The sequence below is a fragment of the Glycine soja genome, chromosome 14, assembly GCF_004193775.1.
Source record: "Glycine soja cultivar W05 chromosome 14, ASM419377v2, whole genome shotgun sequence".
Taxonomy (NCBI): Eukaryota; Viridiplantae; Streptophyta; class Magnoliopsida; order Fabales; family Fabaceae; genus Glycine; species Glycine soja.
The window spans coordinates 16,366,893-16,376,142 of record NC_041015.1 but is presented as its reverse complement, the minus strand read 5'-3'; positions in this window follow the sequence as shown (position 1 = coordinate 16,376,142).

Genomic DNA, 9,250 nt, shown 5'->3' with positions numbered 1-9,250 from the left:
TTTTCCACTCTCTTTGTAAAATCCTTTTACAAAGTCTGAATCACACAGGGACAACCCTTCCCTTGTGTTCAGGAATCCTTTACAACAAGAGACCCTCGGTCTCTTAACCCCTTTTCAGAAGTAAAAGAAAAGAAGAAGAAATCTCTCTTGGAAGAGACAGATTGTACAATGAAGATCAATCATAATTCCTTATTTGAATATGCAAGCGTTTGACCAAGGAATCTTTGAGAGGATAAGATATTTCAATTTAGAAAAACTCTCTTAATCTTTTGAGAGGATAAAACTTTTTGGGCAATCAAAAACTCTCTCTATATTCGTGTTTCCAAGTCACATATAAATAGACCTTTGATGGCCATTCATAAAAACATTTGAATAGATGTGACCCTTGAAAGTTATTTTCTGAAAATCTCCTCTGGTAATCGATTACAATAGTTGTGTAATCGATTACAGGCTTTAATATTTGAATTAAAACGTTTATTAACTGCTGGTAATCGATTACCAATATGGTGTAATCGATTACACAGTCTAAAATTTGAATTCAAATATTTAGTAGCTGTTGTAAAGCATTTTTGGCCACTGGTAATCGATTACATCCTCTGGTAATCGATTACCAGAGAGTAAATCTCTTGAAAAACACTTTTTAACATGCATTACTTGGCCAAACCTTTTGCTATATCAATTAGGAATTTCCTTCCTAATGTACTAGTGATCATCTTGATGTTGTGGCTTGTATTCTTGAATCATTTGCATCATTTGCTTTTCTTCATCATGATCATCATCAAAACACCAAAGACATTTGCATCTACAATCTCCCCCTTTTTGATGATGACAATACAATACCTGAGATCAAGATTCAAGCAAGCAACAACCAATTGTGTATAGATAAAATGTGCGTTTACTCCCCCTATATTTCGGAATTTATGATCACTTTTATCACTTGATTTCTAAGCTCTTTGATCATCATCAAAACACCAAAGATCTTCTACAATCTCCCCCTTTTTGATGATGACAATCCCTGAAATCAAGACAAACCATATACAAGATGATAGCATGTTCAAACAGCCCTTACTCCCCCTATCTTTTGGCATGTATGCCTATGCCTAACTATAATGAGTAGTTTAATTGATTTCTAACCCAAGTTCTCTCCCCCTTTGGCAACATCAAAAAGCCAAAGATCTCGGAAATCATCATAGTTACAACAATGGAGTAGCAAGATATAAGCATCAGAGTATTAAATACAATAAGCCAAACTCACAAACAAGAAATAATCAAACCAGAATCCAAATAACTGAAAATGTCAACAACCACAAAACATCCAAGACTGAAATTTAAAATCCACAAGATAAATAAGCAAAGTACTTAGCATAATAATGTAAATTCTAAGAAACTAAAAGCCAAAATACACGGCTTATAAAAGATAAATAATCAGAATCTAAAGCTAAGAAGACGGAGGAGGTGGTGGAAGATCGAAACTCTGACGAATGTATCCGACATCCTCTTCAAGCTGTGTAAGACGAATGTCCATACCGGCAAAGCGTGAATCTAACGAGTCAAAGCGGTCACCAACATACGAACGAAGACCCCGTAATTCGGAGAGGACTTCATTCATGAGTGCGGAATCTTCACGTTGAGGAGGAGGTGAAGGAGTACGTTCATCTTGAGGAGGGAGTGCATCCTTCTTCAGCCATTGTCCATTCCGATCTTTACGATACCCAAAGGAGGTCACTGCACCAGCACCAATTGCAAAGGAACGCTTGACTTGAACAAAGGGTTCATCATCAAGCGGAATTTGAAAATGACGCAAAAACAGAGTAATCAAGTGTGGATAAGGAAGAGGTGCATTGGCCCGTAATGCCTTATGCATTCGGTACCGAACCAAATGGGCCCAGTCGATCTGACGACCGGTTAGAAAAGCCCACATAAGAATCAAATCCTCCTCAGAGGCTTGTGCTAAATTTGAAGACCGAGGAAGCAAAATTCTAACAATGATATAATGCATGATGCGATTATCAAAAGTTAATGACCCGGCCAACAATCTACCGGTCATGTCAGCTTGATCATTGCAGACCATGCGACGAGCATCATGACTCGAATAATCGAATTTCCAGTCATCAACAATGGTGCCCTCAAAAGGTGCACCTTGACTGGGTAAATGAGTCAAAGAAAAGAAAAGTGACTGATCAATGACCATAGAAGTACCATGCACCTCAGACATAATAATACCATCCTGAATTTTTAAATTGCAGTAGAAGACCTTTACAAGTTCAGGATAATATGGCAATTTAAATGACATGAAATCAACAAGACCAGAATTTTGAAACACTTGATAGCAATCAAACGTTTCATCATTAAAGAACTCTACGTCTAGGTACTTAGGGTCTAAGATTATTCTAGAAGAAAACTGAGAAAGGTACCGTAGACGTTGATCATCGGATGAAAACAGTGTTGATGATCTTGGAGATGACAAAGAAGGAGGAATAGGTGCTGTGGGTGCTCCGGATGGGCCGTGACGGCGATGGGCAGCAGCGGTGGCGGTGGAAGATGATCCCTTTCTCTTCTTTGATGGCTCTGCCATTTGATGAAGTTTTTCTGGATTTTGATCGGTGGAAGTGAAAGAGGAGTGAAAAAGAGGAAGATTAGGCTTTACGGGACGTGATTTGGTGAAGAATCGAGTGAGAATCGAAGGTTTGAAGTTCTAGGTATGGAGGAAAACGTGGAGGAAGCTTTGGCTGCGCACGAGCTCCGATTTCGTGAGTATTTATAGAAGATGACGCATTGTAATCGATTACAGGTATTGGTAATCGATTACAGGCCCAATAAGCCTTCTGGTAATCGATTACAGGATGTTGTAATCGATTACAGGCGGCCTGTTCATGTGTAATCGATTACACTGATTGGTAATCGATTACCAGAGCCTATCCTAGGCTAGTTTCTCTAAAATAACCTATGTTTATGCTAAATACATCTAACACTATCAATCATCATCACTAATATGTATTTAATTCATTCAACCAAGTATTAATCAAACAATTAACACACACCAATCAAATATAATCAAATATTTACAATTAAACACAGTCAAACAAAAGCAATCATCAAAACATAATCAAAGACAACAATCCACATAACTATCAATCAAAAACATTAATGACAATCAAATACTTAAGGAGTAAACAAGCATCAAAAAACTCAATCAAAAGTTAACAATTATGGACAAGAATCATCAAAGTAATCAATCAATGACAAGTGACCTCACGTGGCCTTTGTTTGTTGAATAAACTTTGATGTATGCCATTCCCAAGTGATCTATGCTTTCTTTTCTTTCTTTTCTTTGAGATTCCTCTTGTCGGATTTTTCAATTCTTCTTTCAAAGACAAGATAATCGGATCTCATGTGCCAAGGTTGATTACTTTCATAGCATGATGGGGCTAAGGAGGAGTCTTCTTCTTTCTTCTTTGTATTCATGTTTGATTTCCTTTTATTTCTTTTGTTTCTCAGAAATTTATTGAATCTTTTCACAAAGAGTCTGAAATCATCATCATCTTCTTCTGTTTCAGTCAAGTCCTCTTTGTCACTTTCTTCTTGAATAAAAGATGATGAGGTTCTGAGTGTTATTCCTTTTCTCTTTATATCATTCTCTTCATGGTGATGAAGTCTCATAAGTTCCATTTCATGTTGTTGAAGTTTTCCAAAGAGAGTGGCAAGAGACATATTAGTGAGATTTCTTGATTCTGCAATTGCTGTTACTTTTGGTTGCCATTGCCTGCTTAAACATCTCAACACTTTGTTAATCAGATCTTCATTAGGAAATATTTTTCCCAAAGATGCAAGATGATTAACTATACAAGTAAATCTCTTCTGCATATCTTCTATGGTCTCATATTGAAACATTCTGAACATTTCATATTCATGTATAAGAATGTTTATTCTAGATCTCTTGACATCGGTTGTGCCTTCATAGGTTACTTGCAAAGTATCCCACATTTCTTTTGCATTTTTACAATTTGAGACTCTAAAAAATTCATCCATGCCTAATGCAGAAGTGATTATATTTTTGGCCTTTAAATTGTATTGAACCTTTCTTCTTTCATCATCATTCCATTCTTCTCTTGGTTTTTCTATAATTACATTTCCCACTACCTTTGTAGGAATAAAAGGACCAACTTCAATGGCATCCCATATATTTAAATCTATGGCTTCAATAAGAATCTGCATTCGGGTTTTCCAATAGTGATAACCCTCGCCATTGAACATAAGAGGCCTATTAATAAAATTTCCTTCAAGAAATGAAAATTTGGTTGAGGCCATATCTATTCTTGAAGTTTTTAAACTTTATACAAGAATCCTGCTCTGATACCACTTGTTGGACCTTGTGGCCTCAGATATCTTAAGAAGGGGGGGGGGGGGGTTGAATTAAGATAACAAGAACTATTCCCCAATTTAAATCTTGCTCTCTCTCTTTAGATTAACAATGCATCCTTAACATGAATTACTCAAAAGATAATTCAGAATAAACTTCTTTAAAGGCAAAAGATAAATAGCAATAAATAAAAGAAGTTTAAGGGAAGAGAGAAATGCAAACTTGATTTATACTGGTTCGGTCACTTCTTGTGCCTACGTCCAGTACTCAAGCAACCCACTTGAGATTTTCCACTCTCTTTGTAAAATCCTTTTACAAAGTCTGAATCACACAGGGACAACCCTTCCCTTGTGTTCAGGAATCCTTTACAACAAGAGACCCTCGGTCTCTTAACCCCTTTTCAGAAGTAAAAGAAAAGAAGAAGAAATCTCTCTTGGAAGAGACAGATTGTACAATGAAGATCAATCATAATTCCTTATTTGAATATGCAAGCGTTTGACCAAGGAATCTTTGAGAGGATAAGATATTTCAATTTAGAAAAACTCTCTTAATCTTTTGAGAGGATAAAACTTTTTGGGCAATCAAAAACTCTCTCTATATTCGTGTTTCCAAGTCACATATAAATAGACCTTTGATGGCCATTCATAAAAACATTTGAATAGATGTGACCCTTGAAAGTTATTTTCTGAAAATCTCCTCTGGTAATCGATTACAATAGTTGTGTAATCGATTACAGGCTTTAATATTTGAATTAAAACGTTTATTAACTGCTGGTAATCGATTACCAATATGGTGTAATCGATTACACAGTCTAAAATTTGAATTCAAATATTTAGTAGCTGTTGTAAAGCATTTTTGGCCACTGGTAATCGATTACATCCTCTGGTAATCGATTACCAGAGAGTAAATCTCTTGAAAAACACTTTTTAACATGCATTACTTGGCCAAACCTTTTGCTATATCAATTAGGAATTTCCTTCCTAATGTACTAGTGATCATCTTGATGTTGTGGCTTGTATTCTTGAATCATTTGCATCATTTGCTTTTCTTCATCATGATCATCATCAAAACACCAAAGACATTTGCATCTACATCATTGAATCCTTTCAAAGCACTTATTAAGAGAAACATTCATGTGTATTATAAGATAAAAATATTGAAGTCAAATTGTAATAATAAAGTAAATGTATTATAAAATATAACTGACTTGTTAATAATTCCTTTCAAGTAGTTGTCAGGCCTATTGTGCAAGGAACAAAACCAGATGACAACATTATCCTTAGGCAAAATGACAACCATTTGCCAATGTGCATTGCATTAGAGAACATTATGTTATTGTAAAGCATACATGATTTAAATTGATTTTTTCAATTCAACTTACCCATTCAAGTAGGCTCCTAGGTACACATCTCTTTGTTAATTCTGCATCCATTTTTTAATATAATCTTCTGATTCAAATTGCGATTGTCCAGATCTTTGTATAGACTGTGGCTCGAGGAATCCATACACATCGGCATTCCCGGCTCACATTGTTGTCTCGGTCATTATGCATGAATATAAAACAATCAGTTAGGTAATTTACAATAATGTAAAGTAACTTACATAATCCATAATTGTATAACAGAGATGCTCAGACATTGACCAACGTGAGCTATTTCAAAAAGATCTTCATGCTTTATGTACAATGGGAAGATATCATTGTACACCCCAAACACGCTAGTATCCTATGACACCTGCAATGGCTTCAAGAAAAGCTGTGGAATGGTCAATGTCATCAGGTACAACGAATCGACGCTAGGATCTGACATATCTATAGGTTTCGCCAGTCACTTAGCTACCTGATTATCCTACACAGTTAATAAACATTAAGCAAATGACAGTCAAAACTTGATTTTTAACAAATAATTTATTAATAATTATTAAAAAACAAAATGAAATACCTGTTCTGAAAAATGTTTTACAAGATGTGTCAGCCAAGCAAGGAAGGTGTTAAGTGTCTGCCCCACTAACTGACCTCTTGAGTGGGTATAGAATGCGAGCATCAGCATCTCGGACTTCCTTAGCTCCAACCTTGAGTTGATCATTGCCCAAAGGAATGTTGTGGATAGTCGTGGACCCCTCATAAACTCTTCCAACAGTAACCAGTCGGGGAGGACTGTCATCGACATACAAGCCACATTTGTCTGAGTCTCCTGTTTCTGGGTCCTGACCCGTGGGATCGACACAACTTTCTTTTATGCTGACACGAGCAACAAAAGGATAAACCTTAACCTCAAGAGGCAGTGCGAGTCCCTGTGATTGCATTTGGTCGAATGACATCATTAATATTTGAGTCACTTTTTGTGTGATCGATTCCTCTAGTTGGTCTCAGATCTTTTGTGTCAGCTGCTCTAGGTCTTCAATAGCCATGGAGGAAGAGGTGCGGGAGCCCCTTGGAGCCGGTCCAAAGTAGTATTTGATCATCACATTGGCTTCAGTGGCATGGACATGACTAGGATGCTTTGGTCGATTAATGGCAATTGTCAGTACATCCTGACGTCCATGGGTGACAAAGCTTCCCTGTGAGGCCTGCTCCTCCAATGAATCCTGTAGTCAACAGACAAAAAAATATTGGTTTACTCATCCAACAATTGTTACAAAAAATGACCACTGACAAATGAAAGTGACTTACAATCCTCTCTATAATTTCCTATGTAACCTTAGACGTCATTTGACCAGTTTTCTTCATGTGGACCATCTTCTACTTCACGTGTCATCTGATGGGAGGTGGAGGATCAATGACTGTGTCAGTGCTCCCGAATTGGGTTACTTCCTCCAATCGTTTCTTTTGCTTCTCCTCCACCAACTTTTTATTTCTAGAAAATCATATCCCTTACGAGACAACACTTGAGGTGTAGTGTTTTGTTCCTGAATGGCCTGTGCTTTCTTTGACAATAACACATAACAACAATTGGTCTAGTTGACAATAATAAAAAAAATATGAGGATTTAAAAATATTGAAAATCCACTAACCTCCCATGAAGGATCTCTATGGCTCTAACAAAACTGGCTACAATTTCTTTTCTTATTTCATACTTCTCATAGACTTTATCATCCTCGCCCTCCTTGCTATGTGTCAGGGCCCATTTGGAGGTCAGATTTAACTTAATCTGCCTCCATCGCTCTCCTACGATCTAAAGTATTTTTTCTGTCCTCAAATCGGATGATTAAGGGATATCAAATTCAGTTTGCGATAGAATAAATACATTTTGTAGTTAGTAAATTACAAATTATGATTTTTAGTACAACATATTACAACAACATTCAACATTTAATTGGAATATTTGAATATCCTCCTAGATAAGATCCTTTTGAGTGATAGAGACTTGTTTACAATTATCATATGTAACATCCATCTTATCACAAATGACAATTCCCAAATATGTTTTTAATTTCTTTCTGTGACCATCGACTTTCCTAGTGACAGGATCAACATGAACCACTGTTCTCTTCACCTCAATTGGTCTAGTAGCCAATGATCTAAGTTGTGTTGCTTTTCTAGTCTTCTTTGACGAAGACGATGAAGAAGGTGTTGCTGACTCAGGAGGAGGAGGAGGTGAGCTGGGTGGTGTAACCATGTGCCTATCAAAAAATAACAACATTAACTAAACAACATATGAAAACTATATTAAGTTGTGTAACTGAAATTAACAAACCAAGTAAATATAAAATAAATTAGATTACACGATGTTAATTAATTCTCCTTCATCATGATCATTACGATTTGCGAGGATGTCATCAACTTCTTCTTCTCCGTTGACGTTCCTCGACATTTTTTTGGAGAAAAGAGTGAGACAACTTTCAAGGGTTGAATCATCATCTTCAACATTAACACCAATTGTTTTTCTGTGTAGAACCACTAACCATCTTTCATCACAAGGACCTTCAACATAAAATACCTGTTTAGCTTATTCAGCCATGATGAAAGGCTCATTCTGACATGCAAGCTTCATCAGATCTACCAAAGTAAATTCAAAATCTTCGGCTCGCACACCGGTATTACTATCTACCCACTTACACTTGAAAACACATATAGTAAATTTTACATAATTAAGCTCCCAGATTTCGTCAATGACTACAAAGATTTCTTGCACCCTGAATACAAAGGCTTCTTGGAATCACTTTGCAATGTATCATACATACGGGCTTGTGCTTGCTGAAAAGATTCTTGTCCAAGATCACAAATCATTTCCTCTAAGCAATCTCCCATTTTTACATCAACCAGTTCAGATTGGGAGTCCCTCTGCATGTTTATCAATTCACCATGTCATATCCATGTCCCTCTGCATGTTCTCGTATGTTGTAAAGTAGTTGTCGTCTCCCGTTCAAACAGTTGATACAAGGACAAAAATATTTTCCATCCTCATTTAGTCGACTTCTTTCGAAGGCGAATTCCAAGATCTATTCCACGCCTTGCTCATACAAAGGGCTCATGTGACTTGCGTTCACCCAGCTTCGGTTCATTTAATTATTAACTCTTTGAAAATCTCACTTTTTCAATGCATGAAAATCTCACTTTTTCATTAAAGGTGTGGCCCTATCCCATTCAGGAAGACATATTTTTATAGTACATTCATTGATGTGCCATCATTTTCTTCTATTTTCTAAACCCTTTTTGCACCATTTTAATTATTGATTGGTCTTAATTGTCAATTAATTAGGCAGTTTTATTATTTGGGCTCATTTAGCTAATTTGATGTTTTTAATCTAATTTCAGGAATTAATGAAACATTGGGCTTAATCCGGATTTTGGTTGTGGACTTGAAGAGAGCAAATAAAGCAGCGCTTACCTTAGTTAATTTCTAATTAGGAAATTTCGCAATTTTATTTTATGTTGTTCAATGTTTATTT